Source organism: Ictidomys tridecemlineatus, chromosome 1 (genome assembly GCF_052094955.1).
Source record: "Ictidomys tridecemlineatus isolate mIctTri1 chromosome 1, mIctTri1.hap1, whole genome shotgun sequence".
Lineage (NCBI taxonomy): Eukaryota > Metazoa > Chordata > Mammalia > Rodentia > Sciuridae > Ictidomys > Ictidomys tridecemlineatus.
The window spans coordinates 43,887,639-43,913,932 of record NC_135477.1 but is presented as its reverse complement, the minus strand read 5'-3'; the positions used below and the strand labels follow the sequence as shown (position 1 = coordinate 43,913,932).

Below are 26,294 nucleotides of genomic sequence, written 5' to 3'. Positions count from 1 at the left end.
GATGAGGAAACGCGGAACACAGAGGGATTAGGGAACCTACCAAGGGTCACGGGGCTGTCGGGGGAGCAGGGCTTGACCTGGTAGTAAAATGTGTGTTTTCCCCGCTAAGTCAAACCGCAGCTCATGGGTCCTGATACGGTCGCTGGGTGACCGTTCACTCGCACAGCCGGGTGCGGGGTCATTTCCTTGGTCTGGGCACTGTGTTCCGCTCTGGTCTGAAAGTGAGTGGCAGAGGAGGAGCTGGGTGATCGCAGCCCAGGCCTGGGCAGAGCTCACAGAGCCCAAGTGCGCAGCTGCTGGAGGGGAGCCCTCATGGGGCAGCGGATGAAGGGGCAGGAGGCGGTCAGGGAGACTGCCTGGAGGAGGCGGAGGTGTGCTGGATTCCTTGGAGGTTTCCTGGGGTCTCTGCATCACTTGGGGGTGGCGCAGGACAGTCGAGGTGGCAGGAAATGATCCCTGAAGCAGGAGCTGAGGCAGCTCTGGAGGGCCCCTGAGGCCGGGCCCAGGGCCTGGCCTTCATTCTCCAAGCTCAAGCCAGGAGGGTTAGCCTCAGCCCACTGGTAGGCCAGGGTGAAGTGGGGCCCAGCCTGAGACTCGGCCTGCCCAGAGGGGGGTGGAGGGCGTGTCTGCTCCAGGGGCCACACCTCCTGGCACCACTGGGCTCCTGCTAGCCTCTCTCCTGGCCAAGCACTGGAGCCCTCTACCAGGAGGGACATGCCAGCCTCCCCAAAAAGTGAAACATGAAGGTGGGTATCCGAGTGCCACCCGCTTCTGCCACCATCTATACCCATACTCCACCCACAATCCCTGTGGGCCTGACATCAGCTCGGAGCTTAGAGTGTTTAGTGATTAGGTGCATCAGAAACAGCCAGAGACTAGCCTAGAGACACACAGCAGCTTCATGGTGAACATAGGAGACCGGAGCTCAGGCAAGTGGTGTCCTTCCCAAGGAGGCAAGTCTGTGTCTCTGGCTCTCCCAGAATCCTGGGAATGCCTCCCCAGTTGCATGTCATCACTCACCTAGGTGTGACAAGCTGTGAAGTGCTCCGTGGGTGTTATGGCAGGCCACTCCCCCTCCCACTAAGGTTTCTTACCACCTCTCCCAAGCCCCGGAGTTTGTCTGCCTTTAATCCAGGAGGCAAACTCTTGGAATAGAGAACAACCTGGCCCATGTCCTGTGTCCCTGGGTCCAAAGACTTGATGACCTCGCATCACAGGTGGGGCTGCAAGGGTGGCATCTTCATTGAGTCCTAGCAAAGCCCTGGTGGCCACTCTCTCTCGTGGAGAGAAATGGTCTCCAGATGTTGGTCGGTCAAGGCCCCTCGAGCGCAGGTGGGGAGCTGAGGCCCGGAGAGGGCAGGGTGCACCCCACAGTAACTCCACATGGCACTCAAGCCTCTCAGCGGGGCACGCTGTGACCCTAAACCACGCTGAGGGCACGCGGGTGCAGAAGCTGTCAGGGGAGAGCAGCTTTGGTGGTCAGCACCAACTCCAAGGGGCTGGGGACGCAGTGAGGAGGTCGTGGAAGCTCAGGGCATCTGTGGAGACCCACTCAGTGGGCTCTGGGAGCTGCATGGGTGACCACCCGCCTCCTGTGACTGCCCCCAGCCAGACCTGCCACCAACAGGCTTCTCCCCGTCCATCTAGCTGTCAGCCTGGGACCACAGGCCTGGTCGGAGAGCTGTCAGGGTGTAAGAGGGTGAGGAAGGAAAGTGGACTCAGGAAGTCGGAGTCCACCATGTCCTCATCAGCCCCCTCTGCCAAGGACCTTTGGAGTGCCCAGCTGGCCTGCAGTCTGGGAAAACCACAGAAGCGTATCCGGCAAGTGGCTTGCAGCTCTTCTGAGGGCGCAGCAATCAGAGAGGGCTTCCTGGAGGAGGTGGGTCTGCAGCTAGGCCCTGAGGAAGGAGCCAGACCATGAACTGAACCGCGAGCTGGACCGAGGCCGACCTGTGGGCTGGGTAGAGGGCCAAGAGCCAGAGGTGAAAGGAAGGTGGTGCAGATGCCCCCTGGAGGCCAGATGGCAGAAGAAGGAAGTTGGAAATGTTTTTTTCTAACTTGCTAAATGTCCCCGGGGCAGATTACCGCCCACTCTGCCTTAGTTTCCCCCAGATCTCCTCTGAGCTCCAGGCACCTGGAGCCACAGGAGCACTTGGTGCTTTGGTGGAAGGGTCTGCCTCTGGGGACTTGTGAGCAGGTACCAGGGTCCTAGGCTGAGCAGACAGGGCTCCCCCAGGAGCTGGTGGGCAGCTGGCCAAGGAGGGCCGCTCTCTGGCAAGAGTGGGTCTTGGACTCTCGGCTTTGCCAGCCTGGGAGGAAGCAGCAGGCCCCCGGGGCAGACCCACTTATGGAGAGGGCTCGGGGGTGGACTGAGAGAATCGGGCTTTCCCTGTCCTTCCTGTGACCGTCCACTGCCTTCTGCCAGGGAGTCTGCCCCCCCACAAGGCTGCGGGGCTCAGACTGTGACGCAGACAGAGTGCCCTTTGGAGCCTCCTGTGCTGGTGCCAGGCCCACAGTCTGCTGCAGGCCCCGCAGGCACCTGCTGCCCTCCCGGGGCGTGGCCCCTCCCGGTGGCCGGGCCGAGTCTCCACTGACCCGCCCGCTCCTCTCACCTCCCTCCCATCAGCAGAGCAGCAGCCACAGCTCCTTGGACTCCGAGTACCCGCGATTGCGCAAGTCCCCTCGGCGATTTGCACAGCCGCCAGCACAGTACGCGCCAGCTCGGGGCTGCCCAGTTCCTGCTCAGGAAGCCAGAATTTGTTTCTGGAAGAGTACGGCAGCCACCCCACAGGAGGGCGGCCAGTCTCCCTCAACTCAGAGGCCTCCTCATGACCCCTGAGTCACGTCACATTCATAATACCAGATGGGCTTAGGCCCTGCGTCAGTGACAGAAAGCACAGTCACAGAAGGCATAAGACCGGGCCAGGGTCACACGGCCAAGCCAAGGCTCGTACCCAGGACCCAGACCCCTGGTCAGCCCCCCTTTTGCACCAAGCCAGGTGTGTCGGGGGGCGGGGGAGGCCTCTGGCATCCCTCCTGGGCTCCCGCTGCCTTCATCGGCTGGGTCCGCCAGTGGCCTGACATTTACCTGGTAAGGAGAAGAGCCTCCTCCCTCTAAAATCAAGAGGCTAAAAATAACCAGGTCCAGCTTCCTGGGGCCCCTGCCCAGCCAGTCCTGCCTGCCTCAGCGACCTTTCTCCTGGGTGCTAGAAACCAAGTGTTTGCGAGTGTTCTATGGCCCCTTGTGCCCGGGGCTTCCTAGGGGTTGAAGCAGGAGTGGCTTTGCTTGTGCGGCTTCTGAGCCTGGGTCTGGGTCTCTGCAAGGCCAGCCTGTCTGCGGGATGTCAGGGCAGTGTGCCCTGCCCGAACCTCAGCCTCCGTGCCCGGACTCCCTGTACGCATTTCCTGTCCAGGTGGCTGCCATCTCCCTAGACGCTTGGGACCCTCCCTTGAGCTGCTGGTTTCTGCTGAGCTACCCGGACTCCAGGAGAGGGGCCTGTGCCCTTCCTCCTCTGCTGCTCCCTTCACCTGCACTGGGCCCAGTGCACACAGTGTGGCATCCTGCCCTGGTGCCACTTGGGCCGAAATGAGACTGGGTTCAGAAATGGAATTGCACCTTGCTGGCCTCTAACCTAGGGCCTCGCACATACTGGGCAAGTGCTCCACCATGGAGCCACCTCCCCAGCCAACCTGTAATCTCTGAAATGAGCATCCTCACCTGAGCCTGCTGCGTAGCCAGAGTGGAGGCCCTGCACAGTTGGAGCAGGCGTGTGTCTCGGGCTGTTCTTTCTGTTGCTGTGTAAACACACGCTGGCAACCTAATGCATGAGATTGATGTATTTGGGCAGAAAGGAAAGGTCTTGAAGACCCAAGCTAACAATTGGCCACTCAGTTTCCCCCAAGTCAGGGACACTTGCTCCATTCCCTGTGCCCCTCCTGAGTGGCCCGGCGTGCCTGCCCAGCCTGTGTTTGTCCAGTTTGGGGGTTGGGTCAGTGTGACCAGAAGCCTGTGGACACTGGCCTTCATCCAGGGGCTGGCCGGCTTTGGAGTCCGCCCAGTGGAAACAGAAGTGGCTTTCCAGCTCTGGACTTGCCAGCTGCGGGAGCCTGGGCATGTGGAGTGGCCTCTGCGTGCTTTGGTTTCCTCACCTGAAAAGGGGACGATCGTGGCGCCGAGCCTATAAGTGTCATGAGGGTTCGGTTACAACAAATGTGCAGCACTCAGAAGAGCATCTGGTACGGGTGAGCGTGGGCCTGTGTCACTGGGCCTCAGTCATAGTGAGGCAGGTCCTGCAGTTGGTGGCAGTATCCGTGGCCACCTGCTGCTGGTTGAGTTCTCGGTGTCGGGTGTCGACACTTGGCATACATTACTGCATTCAGCCTTCCCGGTGACCACACGCGAGGCACCCTTGTCAACTCTGTGTTCCAGATGAGGACACTGAGGCGTGCAGGGGCCACATGGAGTCCGAAAATGGTAGAACCCAAAACCAGAACTCAGAATCAGCCCTGCCGGGGTGACCGGCCAGTTGGGTTTGCCTAGGATCATCCCAGTTTTAGTACCAAATGTTCCAGATCCTGGAAACCTCTCTCTCCCAGGCAAACCAGGATGGTGGCCATGCTGGCCGGGTCTGAATGCACTGGCTCCAATTCTGAGCCCTCCTGACCCCTCCTTGGATCGGGGGGCTTGCTGGTGCCCACACCTGATAACTGGCCTCCCTAGCCGGACGTCATTGCTCCCCTCCACCCCCAGCCCTGACTCCAGTCGCCTCTCCAGCTTCCTCTTCTCCCTCCCTCTCTAGCAGGAAGGGCCTGGATCCTGCCTGCTGGGCTCTCTGTGCCCGGGGCTGTGCCTGATGTTGACCTGCTGTGGACGGTGGGCCCTGGACCACCCTCACCAGGCCTCCGTCTTCCCTTTTGCACGAGGGCTTTGGTAGCCCTACTCTTAGCTCCCTAGAGAACTCTGGAAACCTCTTTTCTTAAAAGACGGATGGCAGAGGGGAGCCCCTGCCCCAGCGCCGGCCTGGGCAGGGCAGGCAGGAAGGATTGCACGGGCCCTTCCGGGGCATTGATGGAGTGTGCTGCTGACAAAGGAGAAAGGTCAGCAAGGGGACAGAATGGAATTGGTGTCAGCCACGGGTAGCAGCACCCTCCCCCAGGTCGGGGCTTCCTGGGGGGAGGGACTGCTGCTCCCTAGAGTCCCGGGTCAGTTCCTATTGATGTAGGTGGCTGGTGCTCCAGGGGAGCTGGGAACCCAAAGCCCCAAGTGCAGGGGAGAAGCCTAGAGGTCCTTGAGACCTCCCTCCCCCTCACCCCAGAGCCCAGTAGTGCATTTGACCTCCTGAACCCTCTCTGTGTCCCACTGGCCACCCCACTCCTGCCAGCCATCGGGCCTCGTCACCTTCTTGCCTCTAAAATCCTTTCCCAGCCTCCCACTCACAGTCACCAGGAAGAGGGTCCAAATTCGGAGATTGCCATGAAGGCTCCTTGTGAGCTCAGTGAGGCTGCTCAAGCTTCCTGAGCCTTCCTCCTGCAAGGTGCCAGGACATCTGTGCCCCCCTGAGTGCCAGGCCCAGCCTCATCAGGGCTGCAGGGCCCAGGACCAGAAGGCCGTGTGGATGCACGGGCCACCCTACGTCCTCCTCAGACACACCTTAAATTGCTGCTGGGAAATTGCCCCGTGCATCTCATGCCTCAGTTTCTGGAGCAGGGAGGAGCCATCTGTTTCCCCAGGCACACGTTGGCTCATTCTCAAGCTGACTGTAGATTGCAGTGGGCAAGGACAAGACTCTGGGGTGGTAAATACGAGCGTCTGATCCCAGCACCATCACTGACTAGCTGTGTGTCCTAGGGCAGTCCTTCTGACCTCTCTGAGCCTCAGTGGGATAATCTGTGATATGTGGGTGATCATAGTCCCTCCTTTACAGAACAGCAGGATTCAGTGACGTGGCAGATGTAAAATAGTTGCAGTGTCCTAGAACATGGTAGGGATCAATAAAATCAGCTCTCATCAGTCATCATCAGGTCAGACAGGAACCTTATCCATGAGCTGAGGCCATATTTCAAGGGGGTTCTTCCCGCTCTTGGAAGAGACCTTCCATTTCTGCCCACTGACCTTCACCCTGTCCTTGTACACCTCTCTCACACCGTCTGAGACCCCAGGAAGCCTACCCTATCCCCATGTGCGTCTTCTGTGCTGTTAATCCTGTGGCCTCCCGGCCCACACAGGTGTCTGGACCAGAGCCGGGGCCTGATAAGGGTTGGTTGGGTGCAACTGATATGCACCAAACAAAGTCACCTCCAAAGAACAGCATGGCAGTGACCAGCCAGGCCATCCCCAGGCTGCTGAGGGCCACAGCACACATCTACCCGGCCCCCTGTGGGGCAGGTGGAGCGGCCCCAGAAGGTGATTCTAGGCCACCTCCTGTCCCTGGGTCTGAGCTGTCTCGCTGTGTTCTGCTGCTTGGGTCCCTTCCCCACCCCCACAGTTCTCTGTTAAATCGTGTTATTATATTTAAACAAATCAATTCCATTGCAGAGTTTTCCTGTCCTAATGATGAGTTTGCAGCACAAACGCCATTGATTTCTCACGGCCCTGAAAACCAGTTGATGAATTGCACCGGGCGTGTCTTTGGGGAGGCGCAGAGGCAGCCTGAGCCCCTGGCTTGCCCTCCCGTGTCACCACCCGCCCCACCCCATCCTCAGCTGCTGCCTGCTCTCAGGCTGAGGTCACTGGATAAAGGGAGCCCCCCACCCCCGGCACTCGCCGTGGGTGGAATGTCATCTCGAGGGGCTGGGGCCCCTGTTCTGGGGAACAATCGTGGTGGAGATTTCTATTGATTTTGGCCCAAGGCAGGATCGCAAGGTACAGAGCGGTAGAAGTGGTGCCCTGTGATCTGGGCTTCCCTGACAAGTTCAGAGCATGTCCCCGAGAGCCACTGACCACACAGGCACCGTTCCTGGTCCTGGCTGGGTCTGCAAGGTGCAGGAGGTGCCGGCAACAGTGGTCAGCGCTACTAAAGTGTGACAGCTTCCCTCTGAGAAAGCCCACCATGTTTGAAGTCACGGTCACAGATGCCACCTGGGACTCTGACTGGGATGCCCCCAGGCTGGGTGGGCACACTGAATCCACGCAGCCACTAGAGGGAGGGACTGCTGGGTGCCCTGGTAGAGGCACCCCAGCCTGCCTGTGGCTGTGACTCCATCTACCCCCTTGCAAGGCTAAAAAGTGACTCTGACTACCAGCCATTTTTCCATCTCCACCCGCCCAAGCCAGACTGACTGGGTGTTCAGTCTGCCCAAGCCAGGTCACAGGCTGTCAGCTGGAAGGACCCAGTCATCTTGCAGGGGATTCCACTGGGCTGTCTGCAGGGACCACACCAGCTTGGGAACTGGGCTGGGGTGAGGCAAGAGGGAGTGGCAGGGACTGTGGCAAATTGGAGAGTGCCTGCCTTGCCCAGATTCCTGAAAGTCTGGCAACCCAGGCCCATAAAGCCCCATGATGGGGCTGAGGGCCAGATCCGCTGCCCTTCCCCCATGCTGCTTCAGGCCTTTGTTTTGGAGACAAGAACATGTGGCCCAGTGGCTCTTCAAGGTCATAGCACGAGGCAGGGGTACAGCTGGGGTTTGACACAGCATCTCAGGCGCTGCTGGCTCCTGTCCTCCAGGCAGGACAGGGCAGAGGACTCTGTTCTAGGGAAGACGGTCCCCTTAGTCAGAGGACCCAAGGAAGCGGCCCCTTCCCTTCGCTCTCAGCGGAGTCCCTCTCCCCGCCAGCCCTCCCTCGCAGACAGACCTCCTGTTCCTGTAATCAGGTTAGCCTCCTGCTCAGCGCTCGCTCTGCTGAGCTGGACCAGCTGCCTCTAATGGCCTGTGGACCTGGTCCTCGCTCTGGCTCTGGGGTGGGGGAGGGGAAACCAAGAAAAGAACTGGGAGTGGGAAGAGGCTGCCCGCTCGCTCCCTCGTTCCGACTCTTCTGTGGCATCTTGGATCAAATCCAACTCCTTTGCCCGGCCTCCAAGACCCCGCTTCATTCTCTGCCCCCGCAGCCCCGAGGCGCTGCTCCTCTCCTCACTGTGCCACACAGTGCCACTTCCCGCCTCCCCACCTTTCCATAGGCAGGTCCTTTGGCTCCTTCCTGCTTTCTCAGAAAACTCCTGTGCATCCTTCAAAACTCAACTAGCGTCACTTCCTGTGGGTGCCTCCTCTCGGGCTCCTGCCTCTGGACTCCCACCGCAGAGCTGCTCTGATGATCTGGCACCCACCCCAGGTGCCCGGCAGAGAAGCGCTCAGGGAAGGCCTAGAGCCCACCGAGAGGAGAGAGGTGGCCACCAGGGAAGAGGAAGAGACAGACAGGAAGGAGGACGAGGACAGCTGCTCCTGGCTCCTCCCAGCTCCTGGTGACATATGCTGGGCCTGAAATAGACACGTGGGGGCTTTGGTGGTGCTCTGCACGGCGGCCCAGTGCCAAGCAGCCCCCTCCCGCCAGGCCTTGGGCGCTTCAGCTAGCTCCTCTCCCAGGGCTCTGCCCCTGCAGCCAAGACCCTCCCCCCGCCGTGCCAGGCCTTGCTCCTCTGTTCCTGCTAACTTTGTTTTATAAATAAATTATATAAATAGGCTCCTCCGATTCCTCGGAGCACGCAGTGTTTAAGGACTGGGGCACCGCTGCCGGCGTAATTGTACTACCGAATCCATCAGCTGCCTAATTACCATTCATTTTGCATTTATTTCTGCTAATTAAAAAGAGAGAAACTCCTAACAACTTTTACGTAAATACTATATTTGTTCTATGTAAAGATGGGATGCTAATTTGCTGGTGATTAGCTGATTATCTAATTTTATAGCTGTCACACAGGATGGCCCTGTCTCCCCATGGCACCCCAGACACCACTCGAGGCCTCCGAGCAGGTGTAAGGGGAAGAGGTCAAAGGGGGTGCATGGGCACTTAGGGGGCCTGTCACCAGGAGCACCAGGCAGCGGGGCTGCGCGCTGATGGACGGAGCTCCTCCACCGTTTCTGTACACAGAGAAATTGAGGCCCAGAGAGCCCTAGCTGCCTCCTAGCAAGACAGTGGCCGAGATGTCAGCTACTGCCATGTTTGGAGTCCCACTCCCGTGCTCAGCCCCCGTATCCTGCTCTCATCAGGAGGAATTTGATGGAAGATGGCTGAAGAGCTCTCCCCCCAAACTCCAGCCCATAAGGAGGAAAGGGCTTAGCTGGTCTGAGCCCATGAACCAAACCACACCTTCTGTGTAGTCTTCTAGAAACCTCTGCCTCTTCCCATTTCTCTGCCCAGCATCCAGGCTCTGCTCCTCAGCTCCCTGACCACTCTGATGAAGTCTCCCCGCATCCCCACCTGGGCCAAGCCTTTCCCAGAAGCAGCCTGCACCCTGTCCAGGCCTTGGGCACTGTTGACCGCCTGGACGAGTGTGAGGAACTAAGTTTCAAATTTTAATATTATGTATTTATTTTTATGTGGATTAGAAAAAATATATATAGATATATAATTAGTTCATCAAACCCCTGATTTCACAGATAATATTGCTGTAGATGAAGCTAAATAAAAAGAAAGTGATTGGTTTAAAGTGATTTAAATAATGATACATAAATAATGAGGATGGAGCACAGATGTGGCTTTCCGTGTCTGGCACCTGAAGTGGCAGACACTGGAGGAGGCCTGAGGGGGAGGATCAGGCCACAGGTTGCAGGAGCAGAGACGCAGGGCAGGGTTGGCTGGTCCCTGGCCGTGGGGCCAGCCTCGCCCCACCCCCTGACAGGCCGATAGTGCCCTGGACGGTGCCTCCTCTTCCTCGCCCTGTAGGGAGCAAACAGCTCACAAGAGAGGGGTCCCTTCTCATGCCAGGGGCAGCCTAAATGGGAGTCCCCACCATTGAGGTCCCCTTGGGACAGGCCAAACCATCTCTAGGACCTGCTTCTCCCGTACCCCTGCCAGCCAGCCCTGGGAAGGAGAGCAGTCAGGAGACCCCGTTTTCTGCCAGGGCTGGGCTCCCGGTGTACTCAGGGCAGTTGGGTGGGAAGTATGAATGGTTATCAAAGGGGACCTAATGCGGGGCGTGGTGATGCATCCCTGTAATCCCAGCACCTTGGGAGGCTGAGATAGGAGGATCACAAGTTCAAAGCCAGCCTCAGCAAAAGCAAGGCCCCTAAGCAACTCAATGAGACCCTGTCTCTAAATAAAACACAAAACAGGGCTGGGATGTGCCTCAGTGGCCAAGTACTCCTGAGTTCAATCCTTGGTACCAAAGTTCTTTTTTTTTTTTTTAAAGAGAGAGAACAAGTTTTACTTAATGCTTGGTCACTGAGGTCACTGGAGTCTCACAGGAAGAGAAAACTCTTCTAGACCCTCCAGAGAGGACACAGAGAACACTAGCACCAAGGCCAGGCTGTTTGGTTTCTTATCTGGACTGTGTGACCTCGGGCTGGCTTCCTGACCTCTGTTTCTTCACCTGTTCAAATGGACATGGCACCTAACTTCTAGGTTGGGGTCAGATTAAGTGAATTAACTCACAGAGTACTTAGATGGTGCAGATGAAGCCCCTCTAGTGTCAGCCCCTTAGGACATCATTATTACCCCTAGTTTCATCACTGTCACCGAGATTGGAGGGGCACTCCTGGGCAGTGTGTGAAGCTGGTGGAAGCTGGGAGTCCCTGAGAGCTGTGGCACGTTCTGGGTTGGGGCACACAGGTGCCATGGGGAGCTTTCGCCACGGGCATTTTTGGCAAATTATTTAAGAGGCCAAAATGGGTTGAAAAATGGGTTCAGGGCCCTGAGCCTCCTGGGATTTGTTGTGATTTCTGATTCTAGACAGGTATTTATAATTATATATATATATTTAAGAGGGTCTCCAAAATTGTGTAAGCTTCAGCCCCTGTAAGCCCAAGCCACACTGGCTATTATGTTCCTGTGGCTGGTCTTGTACCTCCCACCTTGGTGGCCCCTCCCGGAGGATGGCCCCAGCTCTGGGGCTGAAGGGACCTAACTTCTCTCTCCTAGGCAGCCCACCGTGTGCAGACTCACCCCTGAGCTGGCCCCACACTTCTCAGGGCAGACTGCAGGAGCCCCAGGGGGCAGACTGGGAGAAGGAGCCATGGGGACAGAGTGCTGGAGGCCCCCTGCTGTGCCTGCCCTGTGTAGGCCGAGTGCCCTGGACACAGGCTGGAAGCCCCTCCCTGCCCTTGCCCCTAGTCTGTGCCCCAGTGGGTGGCACAGGAGGGCAGTGGCTGCTGGCTTGGAACAGTAAGATGGCCAACTGTGTGCCGGGCCCAGGGTTTAAGGCCGGGCAGGACCTGGGCTCCTGCTCTCCGGGAACTCTCAGGGTTGCTGGAAACACAAGACTCACACCTGGAAGGGAGAGGAGTGGGCAGGGGAAGGTGGTGTCAGACCCCATCACCCCGGCATCTCATAAAGGGGTGCAGAGAACCAGGGCATAGGAGGACTGGAGACTCAGGAGTGGCCTGAGGGAGGCCGGGCCAGTGGCTGAGAGGCCCCCAGGTGGGCATCGTGGCCCCTTGGTGTCTCCACTGCAGCAGGGCCTCTCTCCACCCCAGCTCTGACAGGGACATTTATAACTCACAGCTGTGCGGTCCTGTGCCCAACTGACTGTGGTAAACCGATCTGGCTTCAGGAAGTCCCGTCCCAAGGCTACTCCCCACCCGACCCCCACACTCAACCCTCACCTCCTGACACCCACATCCTGTGCTCAGCAGGAGGGGCGGGAAGGGCAGGCAGCGGGGACAGCCAGGGGCCCAGCTGGGGTCTCCTGCCTGTGGCAGACCCAGAGAGGACAGAGAGTGTTGGTGAGGCCTGAGAGCTTCGAGGCCACCAAAATCATCAGGGCAAGCTCCCAAGGCACATACAGGGACACCCAGGCCCAGAGAGGGCTGGCAGCTGTGCCAAGAGTCCACAGGATCAAGGACGAGAGCTCAGGTGTGGGGCTCAGGGACGTGTTCTGTGCTTCTAGTCCCCGTGGACTGACTCCAGCCATGGGGAGCCTGATGGGAGGGCCAAGACGGGACCAGAGGCCTCAGGGAATGCTGAGAAATGAGCCATCGTGAACCCTGGGCCTCTGTGTCACTGCCCTCCTTTGGGACACCTGTCCTACCTGGCTCCTCCCAGCCGTGTTCAGGTGTGAGGCTAGTTGTGACCAGTGCTGGAAGGAGAGGCCCACACTAGGAGCTTCCAGCACACCATGACTTTGAGCCCTCTACCTCTACCGGCCCTGGTCCTTGGGCCCTGCCAGCCTACTGCCCCTCTCATTCTCCTGTCCTTGGAGGGGGTTGACACACTGCAGCCAGTTTGCCAAAGCTTGGCCCAGGAAACTCTGGTAGCCTGTGACGAGATTCTGGAATTGGGTAGTATTATTAAGATACATTTATTAAGATACGTTAGAAATACATAACCGGCATGCCGGGATTCATGGCCATGATTGATCAGAGCTTAAAACCAGGGTATTGATGGAGTCATCTGCAGGTAGGCCTCAGTTCTTACCCAAAATTGCAAAGGGCATGGCAGAAGGCCTGAAGTTTGGGAACACAGAGTCAGATGTCACCAGGGCTCTCGTGGGCTTTAGACTTCGTTTCTGGGCCTCCCTTCCCAGCGCTAAACCAAGCAGCAGCCTGTAAGGCAAGGCGTGCAGGAGGGGAGAAGCAGGGTGCCCTGCTGGTTTTCCCAAGGAGGCGTGCAGGGGTGTTAAAGTGTCCTGGTGAGGAATTCATGAGGAAGGAATTCAGGCAGGGGTCAAGAGTGGTTTTGGAACTGACTGCCGGCCTGCAGTCGTGTGAGATAAATCCCTGAAGCCAGGCCCCGCTCAGAGAGGAGACCAGGCCAGGGCTGGTGTGCCCTGCTAAAAATACCCCGACAGCTTCTCTCCGTCACCCTGCCTGGGGACCGTGCAGGAAGGCCATGGCTGTCTGCTCTTCTCACCAAGTAGAGACACAATAGCCGCGGAGCCCCAGAGCTAACAAGACGTGTGTGCGTGTATTTTTTAAATCTCACCAGGAGGAGTCGTCTTGCTCATTGGAGGCTGCTGGGTGGGAGGATGTCGCGGGCTGATCCATCAAGCATCCCACAGTGGGCTTAAGTGGCCTCAGCGGCCACGGGAACTAATCCAGTGGTGGGACAGAGAGAGGAGGGGCGGGCAGCTGTCTGTGTGCCTGGCTGCTCATGCGTGTCCCGTCTCTCCCCTGTGTTCCCAGGAGGAAGAAGGGGCCCGTGGCATCAGACCAATGCTGCAAGGTGTGTGAGGGAAGGAGAGGAGCCTCCCCCGTCACTGAGCTGCCAGACCCTGAAAGGTAACACCAGATCCTCACGGTGCCCAGGTCATGCGAAACCTGGGCGGGGGCGAGGTCGGGAAGTGATGGGTGGACCCGAGCCCAGGGGTGTGGTCTTCCCCCAGCTGTTCTTGACCTGGCCGCGGGCTTCCCTGTACCTCTGTGTGAGCTGTCCTTACGACCACAAAACACTCTGGGCTTCTGTGTACCTTGACATGGGTGCTGGCCTCAGGCCCTCTGCTTACTCTGATTCTAGAGGTTCTGTGAATGGGGTGGATCAATTATTCTTTGGAGATAGGTGACATTAGCAGCCTGGCCCAGATTGAACTCTCTGAGGGTGGAGCCAGGGCCCCAGGGCGGGCGGGGGCAGGGATGGAGCATGATGTGTCCCCAAGGTCAGCAGCAGGTGGGGCCTGAGAGGATTGTGGAAGGCAGACGTCCAGAGCTTCACTGTGCCTGTGCGCTCCTTTGTGACAGCATTCAGACTCCACGCTGCTTCCCTGGCAGCCCTGGGCAAGAGTTATCTGCATGCTTAGACCATGAGACCCAAGCACAGGAAGTGACTGGGTCTGCCAGGGATCACAGAGCCAGCTCTGACCACCCTATTGACTGCATCTGCATCTCCATTTTAGCATGCACTGGGCTGACCCATCCTCCCTGAGAAGTGCTGCTATTGAACCCAAGCCACTGCTAGGCTCCACTGTGTGCTTGTGGTGAGACTCATCCATCCATGTGTCCACACATCAGCCTTCTCCTCACCTATCCATATAACTACCTGTTCTTTCTTCTATCTATTCATTCCAGCTACTCACTCACATGTCCGTCCTCCCCCCACTTATCCATTTGTCCATCCATCCATCCATCCATTCTTGCACCATCTACTCACCTATTCTTCTATTCATCTATTATTCATCCATCCATCCTTGTACCTAAATACCTCTACCCACCATCCATCTAGTCCCACCCATGAATCCATCCACCTCCATCCATCCATCCCCCTTCCTATCCGTCCATCCACCCATTCGTCCATCCACCCGTTTTCTATTTAATTCATTCATCAGACACACACAGACTTTTGCACCAGGTCAGACCTGCACTAAGGGCTGGGTTTTGGAGATGAGCAGAGGCCAACTCTGGATCCCAGAGCTGGGCTCACTACCGTGGGGCGGTGCTGGGCACTGCCCAAGGGAGGCAGGAGGGGTGGTGAGTTGGGCCCTCAGCAGGTGTTCAGGGAGAGGCACTGTCCTTTTATTCATTCCTCAAGTACTTCCCGGAAGTCGCTGGGTCAGGACCTCCTGAAGCTTGGTGGATAATAGCAGGGAATAGACAAACTCCCCGCTCAGGGCGCTTCTGTTCTTATGAGGAGATGTGGACAATGACTTCCTGAAAGTCGATGTGAGGTGATGCTCAGTGTTAAGAAATGACTGCAGGAAACGGCACAGGGGCTCCAGGTGGGAGAGCAGATGCCACAGGCAGTGAGCTGGGGTGAGAAGCGGGGAAGCCGGGTGCTGGTGCTCTGTGAGGGCCACCAGGTGAGAGGCGGCGGGGACCCACTCATGGAGGTGACAGTGTGGAGTAGATCTCTGGTGGTGGCGGCGTAGAGGAGGGCGTGGCGGGGAAGAGGTGAGAAGCTGAGAGTCAGAATGTGTCTGAGACTCCTGAGACTCCGGGGACAGCCTGCTGGTGGGCGAGAGGGGAGGGTTACAGACCGACCGCCAGGGAGGGCTCTTGGGTTGGGGACGGGAGCCAGTGGGAGAAGGGAGGGGTCATTATCTCAGCCTGGGAAGAATGGCGGGAAGGGCTGATCAAAGCCCAGGAGTTGGGCTGCAGACGTGGAGTGAGAGATGCCTTTGAGCCATCCGGGTGGAAAGGCTGAGTGGCGGTGGGGTTGGGAGTCTGGAAGGCAAGAGAGGTCCCGGCTACAGGTGCGGACTTGGGAGTGTGGTGCACAGCTGGAGTTGCAGGCTGTGCGGCTGAGGTCACCTCGAGGTGCGGGGAGGGAGTGAGGGTCAGGGACCTGAGTCTGAGTCATGGCCATCTGGCCCCCAGGAGGAGGGCAGGTGAGGAGGAGGCAGCAGCAGTCAGAAAAGTGCAGCCCCGGGGAAGAGGCAGACAGAGGAGCAAGCTCTGAACGGACAAGAGTCTGTCTGTGTTACTGGACAGAGCAGGGAAGGGCACTGCAGGCGGGTGGAACAGAGGGAATGCACACAAAGGCTCTGAGGTCTCCATAATGAGCTGTTTGGAGGGGAGGATCCAAGGCCTCCTCCTCGCACCCCTGGCCACACAGGTGTGAAGTCCTGGAGGTACCTGTCTGGTGTGCACGTGGCCCCTGATCTGGCTCTCCCTGTCCCCCTAGCCAGCACCCCCACAGCCGAGCCTCTTGCCCTCCTGTCTGCCCACTTTGGCACTTTCTTTGAAGCAGCCTCACCCAGCTCACCTGACCCTGTGCTGCCACTCGGGGTTCTTGGGCTCATGGGACGCCCCCCTTACCTGGAGCACTTGTCTGAAAACACAGGGCTCAAGGTGGCAGCTCAGGTGCTACCCACAGGGGAAGGACACCCAACAGCGCTATGCAATTCCTAAGCACCCAGTGGCTCCTTTATCTTAAAGGAACAGCAACCGTCCTGGGCCGTGAGTGGAGGAGGAGCAGATCTCTGTCTCTCGGTGTCTGTCTCTCTCTCTCTCAGTCTCTCCCAGGAGGCCCCCCTGGGCCAGGGTGGGCTGGTAGGACCCTGGGGAGCAGGTGTGTCCCAGGAGCTCGGGGCCTGCTCTCCCTCCCTCAGCTCCCAGACACGCCCCCACAGCAGGAGGACTCTGGCAGCTGCAGTGCCCTGAGCTGGCACTGGGACAGGGAGCCCCAGAGACCCCAGAAACGAAGCCAGGGGTCTCTGAGCTGTCCCTGTCTGTCTGAGGTTGGCCCCTCATGCCACTCACCTCTCCCTCTTGGGCCTTTTGTCCACCTCACCTCCTACCCACCTCTTGCAGGGTCGCCCTGACCACTGCCCGCTGGAACCTGCTCACCACCTGCTTTGTGCCAAACACAGGGCTCAGGTTGGCACGCACAGAGGTGACAACAGAGGGCTCCCCTGTCCCACAGCTGCCGGTCCTGTTGGAACGGTGGGGGCTGGGGACAGAACCAGCCACTTCCATGTCACCAGGAGTCTGCAGCCTCCGGCAGGAAAGGCACCCAGTCGGGCCTCCAGGAAGGCTGAGAAGTGCAGAGCTGGGCAGGAGGTCAGGGCTCGCGTGCACAAGCCATGGGAGCCACAGGGCAAAGTCCAGTCGGCCTGCGGAAGCCACTTGGTGTGACGTGACGACTGGGATGTGGGCAGAGTCTCCGGAGATGTCTCCAGGCTGAGACTTGCATGGAGCGAGGCAGGGGCTTGCTGACCCCCTCCCTGAGGACACAGTGAGGGAGATGCCCCTCTGACTGTGCACTGGGGACTGGGAAGCCACTTGCACAGTGCGGGACTGGTGTTGTGTTCATGGCAGGACACTGCGGTCATCTAATTAGTGTGTCAGGGCAGAGGGGACAAGTAATCCTGTGTCTTCAGACTCAGTTTTCTGTAGGTCTCTCTCCACCTGTTTTCTCCCTCAATCCTTCCCCTGCCTCCGTGGCATCAGGCAGGACCATCCCGTCCCCCTGCAAAGCCCACAAGCTTATCGGAGCCCTCTCCCATCTCCCAGGCTCTCCTAGAATAGCCAGACTTACAAACCACCTCTCCAACATCCTAGTTTGCAGGTGAGGAAACTGAGGCCCAGAAAAGGTAAGACACTTGCCCAGGGCCGCACAGCAAGGCAGAGGCAGAAGTGACTCCCGATTCTGCCCTGGACCCTGCCCACTTGCGCTTGGAGCACCCACTGCTTTGGGTCCTCTAGCAGCCTCTGGCACCCGCTCCGCTCCGCTCCGACTGAAGGCACCAAGTTCCCTCCATTGTGCCTATTGTTTAAATATAGATTACTAATGAAATGCCTCTTCATTGCCTTCCCAGTGAATAGTTTCCGTGTAAAGTTAATTTGCAGTGTTATGTAAATTCTGTTTAACTTCAATCAAGTTTCTAATTATGTTTTTACCGCAGTAATTCCCATTTGATTTGTCATCTCCTGTTAGGTATTTAATGTTGGTGGGCGGGCTGGCTTTCTGTCTGTCTCTCCGTTTTCCGAGGCCCCTCTCCCCCTGCGACCTCCTGTTGGCCCCTCTGCCTTTCTCCTGGGCTCCGGCTTCCTCTCCCGCCCTCCACCTCCTTCCCGCTCCCGCCTGCCTTCCCTTCCTCCTCTTCCCTCGGATTTCCTCCTTTCTGCCCTCCTCGTGCTCCCTGTCCCTCCCTCTTCCTCCTCCCCCTCTCATCTCCCCCTCCCTCTTCTTTCTATTCTCCAGGTTTTCCTCTTTCTGTGTTTTCTGTTTTTTTGGTACTGGGGATTGAGCCCGGGGTGCTTAACCACGGAGCCACATCCCCAGCCCTTTTTATGTTTTATTTTGTGACAGGGTCTCACTAAGTGGCTTAGGGCCCAACTAAGTTGCTGAGGCTGGCCTCAAACTTGTGATCCTCCTACTTGAGCCTCCAGAGCCACTGGAATTACAGGCGTGCCCCACCACGCCCAGCGCTTTCCTTTTCCGTGCCCTTCTCTGCCCCACCTTGGTCTCTCCCTGCTGCTCTCGTGCCTCCTCCGTGTTTGTCTGTGACCCTCCCTGTGTTCCTCCCTTCCTCGCTTTTCTGCCTCTTCTCTCATTGCCCGTCCTCCTTCCTCCTCCACTGAGAGCTGCTACAAAACAGGGCTTCCTGGGCAGATGGAGGAGGAAGGGGAGAGCTCGCTGGGTGTGGGTCACCGGGCTGGGGCCGGCAGACAGCCCTGGGCACCCCTGGCGGAGCAGGGCCTGGCCTCCAGAAGCCTGGTCAGGAGCTCTGTGGAGGACAGGCCCAGCCCAGCGGGGGGGGGGGGGGGCATAGCTCCTGGGCTTGTGGGTAGGGACCGATGGAGAAGGAGGACTCTGCAGCTGGATTCTATGGGTTCAAATCCCAACTCCACCTCTAATTAGTGGGGGACCTTCAGGTTGGTTTGTGTTTGTTTCAGTGCCCCAGGTCCCCTGAGTTGGGGTTGAGGACATTCAGAGGCACTGGGTGGAGGGCTTTCCTGGCTAGGTGGGGGACTGGCCCACCCGAGATCAGGGCTGGGTTGCTGGTTCTGTGCTGCTGGGGTCCTGGCAGGAAGGCCTGAGGCCAGGGAAGGGGGGAACTGGCTGTGGTCCCCACAGAGCAGGGCCAGTGACACAGCACCCATGGCGGCCTGCCCTCCTCAGGAGAGTGGCTGGGGACAGAGCTCCTCAGTACTGCAGGGGCCCTCGAGTGGCCGGCCATAGACCTGGCCAGGCAGCTGAACAGAGGCAGAGCCTGGCCTGCCACGTGGGACTGGACATGGCCCCTTCAGCCCTCTCATCCCCTCGACTCCCCAGGTCATGGCCTGGAGTCCAGCTGCAAAACCAGTGCTCCAGCTGAGCACACGGGCAGCCTGGGCCCCTCCTGAGCCTCGGCTCCCTGCACCTCCAGCCCGTGTGCCGCTCGGGATTCTCCTGCTCTCGGGGAGTGACTGGGTGGCCACAGTTTCCCAGAAGGAAAAGCCCAGATAGAGGCCACTGGGCTGGACCCCCCACTCCCCTTGCTTCCCGTCTGGCCCGTCCCTGGCCTGTCCAGGGAGAAGAGAGCAAATGTTTAGAAAGAACATTCTTCTGGGTAAAGAAAGGCAACCGGGTCACTTGTCCTTCAGAGATACAGAAACCCAACTTGGCCCAGCCCTTGTCCTTCAGGACTGCATGACCACCTGACCCACTGGAGTAGCGTGTGTGTGTGTGTGTGTGTGTGTGTGTGTGTGTGTGTGTGTGGCCTGGGTCAAGGAAACCTCAGCCATCACATGGCTGCCTTCTTTCCCTGTTTGTCTAAGTAAGCAGTTTAGGCTGGCGGCAGCCAGGAGGCTGTGACACAGAACAGAAGAGAGGGGCCACCATGCTGTGGGCTTGTGGGCTCTGGGCCAGCAGCAGGCCCTGGTCAGATCCCAGAGTTCCTGAGCCCCTGGGCTGCAAATGGGAAGGTCTGGGCTGAGCGAAGGCCCTGGATCTCTACTTCCCCCTTTCCTGTCTGGCAAGAGTGGACACTGGGCTTGATCAGAGACCCCTCCCACCATGAAACAGAGGGGATGGGCATTCTCTGACCTGGAAGAGCCCAGAAGGCAGCATCTTGGCCTGGGTGGGGGTGGGCACACGTGGACCCAGCCTCCATCGGTCACGGTCCCTGGAGTATGTGGCAGGACCCTGGCCACCTTGGCAGAATAGAAGTCAGGCCTTCCACGTGTATCCGTCTAGCTGCTGACGGACTCAGCAGATATGTATCAAGCATCTGCTGTGTCCAGATCCTGGGCTGGATAGCAATAGGGAGGTGGCAAAGCACCTGTCCAGAACCTCTGTGGAACCTCATATCTATGTGTTCTTCCTGTTGTCTGGGCAGAATCCCCTTTCATTGCAAAGACCCCCGTGATCTTGTCATAAATGTCCATGTCCCCCCCCATGGCCATTCCAAGAGGAAGGAGCCACAACTTGAGGGCAGAGAGCTGAGAGATGCTGCTGAGTCCCTCACAGACAGAGAAAGGTGTTTCTAGCTGGGGAGAGGGTTCATTTCCTCCAGGGAGGTGGAGCCAGAGCCAGTATGTAATGGGGGGACAGAGCACAGAGCCCTTGAGCCCTGAGCATCGGGACCCTTCTCCAGGCCCACCTGAAAGCCTGAGTGGGCTCCCTTGGCCTTCACCCTGGCTTGCCAGCCTTCGCTGTGTCTTGTCCCAGATAGCGCAGGGCCTGAGGGACAAGGAGGGCTGTGGTGGCGTTTGGGGCCATGCTTTGCCGTCCACCTGCATTTGTGTGTCTGCCTGGCACCAGCTGCCTCTTTCCTTTGTCCCTTCGACAAACATTTCCTGGCAGCCACCTCAAGGCTGGGCTTGTGTTCAGTGAAAGCCACACCCCTGGCCCTGGGGATGCTTATGGCCCAGCCCCCACCACGCAGCACAGGGTGGACCCGAGGGCCAGGGGAGGGGAGCCCAGAGAGGGGCAGCAGTGGGTGGAGACCAAGTTCAAGGTACAGGTGACATTTCCAGCTTCCTGGGCTCTGGGGAAGCTGAGGCACACTCCTACCCACAGGATGATCCCACCAGATGCCAAGATGAAGGACAGGGGGCTGGCATCAGGGCCAGCAGAGCATCACCAGGCCCTTTCTCTGCAGTGATGGGATTCGGGGATACGGTGCTCACGTGGGCTCAAGGCCATTCTCTTAAAACTGGGAAACTCTAGCTCTAAAGAAGGGATCGGGATCGAGGGGGTAGCCAGTGACTGAGAGGACCGCCAGGGTCCACCACTTGGCATGGGCTCTGGGCAGGGCTAGTAGTATGGCTGGTGGGCCGAGCCCCAGAATGCTGCCTCAGCATTTCCTCCTGCCCACGGCTGACATGGCCCACCTCAGGGTCCGGGGCTTCCTAGCGCCATGGTGGACTTGAGTCCTGGCCCCCACCAGACTCGTCTGCCTGTCTTCCACCCTGCTTGCCTTAGGCCACAGACCGTAGGCCTTTAGTGTCCTGTGCCTGAGTCCCCCCCAGACTCCCCCCCACAGACAGCCCAGCAGATGCGTTCCGGTCAGGGGAGCCCGTCCTCCAGGTCCTGCCTGGGCAGCCAGGTTATGGCTTCAGTCAGTTCCTGACCGAGATGAGCAGGCCCACTGCCCCAGCTGTCAGGAGGCCTCGGTCACAAGGGACTTCTGTGGATTTGCTTTCATGGGGTCGTCTTTGGGCCACCCGTGTGCAGGCAGGAGACCTGGGGCCCAGCTCTGTCCCTTGCCTGTGGCCTCTCTTATTCCCTCCCGTCTGCATTCCTCCCCAGCACTGTGCCCTTGTGGGCCATGGGCCTCAGGGCCTCCTCTCTCTGGCCTGTTTGCTTTCTAAGTCACCTTGATGGGGACCTGGAGGCAGCTGAACCACAGCGGCTTGTCTTCCAATCCCTTCCTCTCACTGGGTCTGACCCGCCACCTCTCCACTCCTGCCATGCCCCCAGCCATGGATAGGTGCGCCCCTAACTCCTGGCACCACCCAGAATGGAGTTGGTGTCTCTGGAAGGCTCTCCTGACACTGTGAGCACCAGGCTTGCTGTGCTGGGATGGGGAAAGGGTCTCCTCTGGGCTGTGGTCAGACATCATGTCCTCTTGGTGAGGGGCTGTAGGGCTGCACTGCCTGCTGGGACGCTGTGCCTTCCAAAGGCAGCGCTATACTGCTCTGGTCTCTGACACCAGGATGTTCTGCCTTGAGGCCTGCAGCGGGTCTAGCCTCCTCTCTCTCTCACCCTGGTCTCCTGGACGTGACGTCTCCACATGACGTCTCCAAAATGATACTGTCGAGCTGCCCAGGGTGGAGCAAGCTCAAGGTCTCCAGTTGTGCCAGCGGTTCTTTTGTCGAGGGCTCATCCTGTAAAACAAATGGTTGGAGGCCTGGAGGCCAGAGGCCAAAGGCCACCAAGCACACGAGAGTCACCTGATCACTTCTGCCCCCAGAAAACACGGGGACCTCTGAGGAGGCCTCCGTGGGCCCTCCCTCTCCCCTGGGTCGGGTGGAGCCAGTGGGACAGGAAGCCAGGGCCGGCAAGAGGATGGGCCAGGGCCAGGGATGAGGCAAAACCCAGCCTGGCCTGTCCCCAGGGGCACAGCCGCGCAGGTCACCCTGCCTCTGCGAGGACCACCCAACCCCCAACAGGAAACCCTGCCCCGGCACCGCCTGAGTCCCACCCGAGCTTCCCCGGGCTGGTGCTTCTCCTGTTCCCGTGGGAGCTGCCTCCAGGAATCCTGCCCTTCTGAGAAAGGAAGCCCGACCCTGAGCTGTCGGCTGCCCTGCGTCTGACCTGCCCTGACCCCCCCAGGGCCTCCCATTGGCAGGAGCTCTGCGCCACACCCACCCCTCACCCCACACACACTGGTGACTGGGCTCCTCTGGAGTCACTGACCTTTGGGAGCCTGGAAGGAGAAACCTCCTAGTGGGGCTAGGTCTGGGAGCCTGGAGGCTGGGACCTTGGTCCGGGATGGGCCACCAGCCTGCTGGTCTACTTGGACGAGTCACTCACCAAAGCTGGGCCTCTGTAGAAGGCCAGGGCAGAGGTGGAGGCTCCTCCATCTGTGAGCGTCCCACTGGAGACAGGACTTGGGGTGGGCCGGATTATACTTGGGGTGACTACTCAGGACCCCCTGGTACATCCCTGCAGGGCTGGGAGGAGCCCTTCCTTCTCCCCAGGCTCTGCTCTACCCAGGCAGAGGCACCAGGTTAGTGGGTCTGTGACGGAAGACCGGGAGGGGACAGGGGGATCTTACTGTGGGAAGGTCCCTGCCACTCTCCCAATGCCATCTTTCTCCTCTTTCCCAAGAGGTGTTCCCAGCTCAACCCAGCCCATGGTCAGCAGGGACAGTAGCAGGGACTTATAACTGAGTCCCAAGGAGCTAAGGAGAGGTTGGGGCACCGAGCAAGCCAGCCCAAGTCACAGTAACATTGGACAGACTGACAGACCAGAGGGCCACCTTGAACCCTTGGACCAGCTCAAAGCTCCTCAGCAACGGGAAAATCCCTAAGAGCCCAAGCCACTCCCCAGGGCATAGTGACAGCCGAGTGTGGTAGCTTTGGATACATCACCCCTTGAGGCCTCAGGAGATGGACCATAGGGTGCTGTGGGAAGTCCTCAAGATTTAGGAGCACAGAGCCGACCCCCTGTGCCCTTGCTTGCAAGCCAGACCACAGGGACTGGGGACCGTCCCAACAGCAGCATTAGCACGGGCAATGGTGCAGAGGTAGGAAGGTCCAGGCACAATTAGGACAGATGACAAGTCACCGGCGATGGGATGCCCTTAGAGAGAGGAGCTGGCCTCAGGGGAGCTTGGTGCGCACATCCCAGAGGAGGGACCTGATTCAGGAAGAGTCACGTGGTAAGAAGTTGGCCCAAGTGGGTGTCAGCACCAGGGGACCCAGGCTGACCCTCGCTCCTCCTGACTAGGGTGCTGAGCGCAGGCTGGGGTGGGATGGGTGCTGCTTGGAGGGCTGGGCAGAGCCAGTACTGGCACCATGCCCCTCACCTCTTCCTCTGGGTGTCCCTGTGTCCCACTCAGCCCTGGGTGGGGCCCACTGCTCCTTCCTCCCTCTGTGGCTTTCTGGTCCTCAGTGGGAGGGGACTCCAGAAGCTGTCATGGACCACGGGGCGCAAGCCAGGGTGGGGGTGCTGGTAGTGGGTGGAGTCCTGGGGTGGGTGGCTATGAGTCAGGAACTGCTGGCGCTGTGTGTCATCTGGCTGCATGCTGTGCTGACGTCCCCAGCCTGTCTGCTCATCTCTCCCGCCTACATCTGGGCCCTGTGGGCTGCTCCCCTGAAGTGGGGGAACTCTGTTTCCAAGAGCTCAAAACCCAGGAGAGAGGAGTCAGGGATCCAGCTCCAGGTCCCAGGCTCCCCTACTCAGGAAGTCCCCTCCCTCCCTCCCTGATAGTTGGGCTGACCAAGGGCTCTCGGCCCAGGCCCCAGGTGAGGTCCAGGGTAACTTCAAAATATAACCCACCCCAACAAGTTAAGCTCTCCCCCTGGGGAAGGCCTGCAGCCAGGCTAGGCAGCCTCTGATGGGCTACCTTCTCCAAGGGCCTCTGGGAAGGTAACCCTCTGGATCAGCGCATGAGTTCTGGAGACCAGAGCCTGTGCTGAATCCAGCTTTGCCATTTCCTAACACTGGACGGGTGACTTCATGGTTCCGAGCCTTAATCTCCTCTTCTGTGGAATGGGGTTAGCATTACTCACTTCATAGGATTGCTCTTGGGGACTAAGTGAGTTCACCATGGCTTCCCATGTATGAAGAGTGTCAATTAGAGCTGGCCTGGGGCAGGTGCAATAAGCTCTGTGCAGCTGCCACCTGCCTCCGTCTTTGATCTGAGTGGGGTTGGTGCCACTCGCCGCTATCACTGCTCATTCATCCAGCCAACATTCTGGGACTCCTGGTCTTGGTCCATTTTCTCCACTGTAACAGAATGCCTGAGGCCAGGTCATTTGTAAAGAATAACAGTTTATTTGCCTCTTATGATTCCAGAGGCTGGAAAATCCAAGAGCATCTGGCAAGGGTCTTCTTCCTGTGGCATAACATGGCAGAGGGCATCACATGGAGAGAGGAAGAGTGCTAGTTTGAGTCTCCTTCCTTTTTTTTCATAAAGTCACTAATGCTGTCATGGGGTCCCACCTCCAACAACCGTGAACATATGACTTTGGGATTCTTTCCAACATAGGAACTTTCAGGACAATTTCAAACTGCAGCACTCCTGATCTTGCATGGCCAGTGCTGGGCGCACCACACCAGGCCTGGCCCTGGTCCTTCTAGGTCCCTCCAGGGCCCCAGAGGGCAAGTTCTGTCAGTCCTGTGGACAGATGGGCAGGTGAGGGGTGGAGCCTCTGAGAATCCAACTAAACCGCTAGGCTGAGAAAGCCCCGCTTTCCAAAAGAACAAAGGAGACCCCAGACTCAGGGGAGAAGAAGGGGCATGTTGGTCTTGCCTTGAGGCCCACAGTTGGGAAGCAGCTGACAAGGTCCTTAGCACTTCTGGGTGGGCCCCAGGCCCTGCTCTGGGTGTGAGCTCACTCAGTCAGGGCTGGGCCCAGAGCTGCCCAGGGGAGCAGGCCTTTCCAGGGCAGGCAGTGCATGACACAGATTGGGGACCCTGACCGCATCCTCCTCCGCCTCCTCTTAGAGTCCTCCTGGCAACCCTGGGTCAGGCAGGCGTCTCCTCCTATTTGGCAGATAGAGAGGTGGGGACCTCAAGGGATGAGGGGCACTTGCCCCAGCTCATGGAAGGGTGCAAGACAAAGGTGGGACTTGAGCTTCCCCTCCCGGTCAAGAGTGGAGGTGAGCTTCTGCAGAGTCTGGGCTGGAGAAGTCTCTTGGGACAGGCCTCAGAGTGAAGATGAGCAGCAACAAGAAACCAAACTTCAGTTTAGGGCCTTGGCTTCAAGAGTGGTCAGAGCCCTAGTGGGTGCTGGGAGCCTGACAAGAGCGCTGTCCAGTTTCTTCCCCGAGCCTCCAGCAGCTCCCTGAAGACCACCACTGGCCGCCCTTAGATGGGGGGGTGGGGACTTAATGATTCAATAAATGAAAAGAGTTCCTGGTGCCAGGACTCGTCCAAGGGCCAGAGCCTGGGTCAGGCACTTTTCACCCAGTCACACCTTCTCCCTTCCCGTCATCCCATCAAGGAAACGGAGTCAGGGAGGCACGAGGACTTACTTGGCCAAGGTCACCTGGCTTGTGAGCAGGCAGAGATGGGATTTTGTCTGGGCCTGGGTGACTGCAGTGCCGGTCTTGGGGCCCGCCACCTCCTGCTAGCAGGAACAGCGCTTTCCTTTGTCTGGCACTTATAAATCTGGGCCTTGGCCATCACTGTGCGCTGGCCAGGTCCACTGTGGCCAGAATCCCAGAAGGATGCCTGATTGGGAAACGTGACCGCCGGAGGCTGGCCCCTGGCCCAGGAAGGGGGTCACTGGGAACACGCAGAGCTCGGCTGTTGGCATGGCCATCGAGGGGCCTGTGCCCTTCAGCCTTTCGACCTTCCTGCACCAAGTGGGTGTGACATGGCTCACCTAGTCCTTAAGCCAGTGCTAGCCCAGATGGGGAAGCCAAGACCTGGGATCAAGGGACTTGCTTGTGGACCAGGATTGGACCCCCTAGCTCCTCAGCCCACCTCCAACACCTGGGTTTCGATCTTGTTCATGGTACCAGCCCATGCTTCTCTGGGCTTGTGTCCGAGTCTCTGTAGGAGGTAGGCTTGGACTCGGGGCTCCCTGGAGACCTCTGAGGGCTCTTCTGAGAGCCTTGGCCAGAGCCCTTTTAGGTTACAGGGGATTTGGGATTGGAGGCATCCCCAGGATTCCAGGGCAGCCCCAGATGAGCAGAGACAAGAAACGAAACTGCAGTTTAGGGCCTTG

At 58.7% G+C, this 26,294-nt stretch overlaps 1 long non-coding RNA gene across 2 annotated transcripts in view; it reads left to right on the top strand.

Moving 5' to 3' along the window:
• Window positions 1–26,294, top strand: part of LOC144375240 (uncharacterized) — a 103,989-nt gene that overhangs the window by 50,257 nt on the left and 27,438 nt on the right. For both annotated transcript variants that reach the window (XR_013434826.1, XR_013434822.1), the window contains exon 3: window positions 13,213–13,308. This is a non-coding gene — a long non-coding RNA (uncharacterized LOC144375240). The remainder of the gene's footprint in view (window positions 1–13,212; window positions 13,309–26,294) is intronic.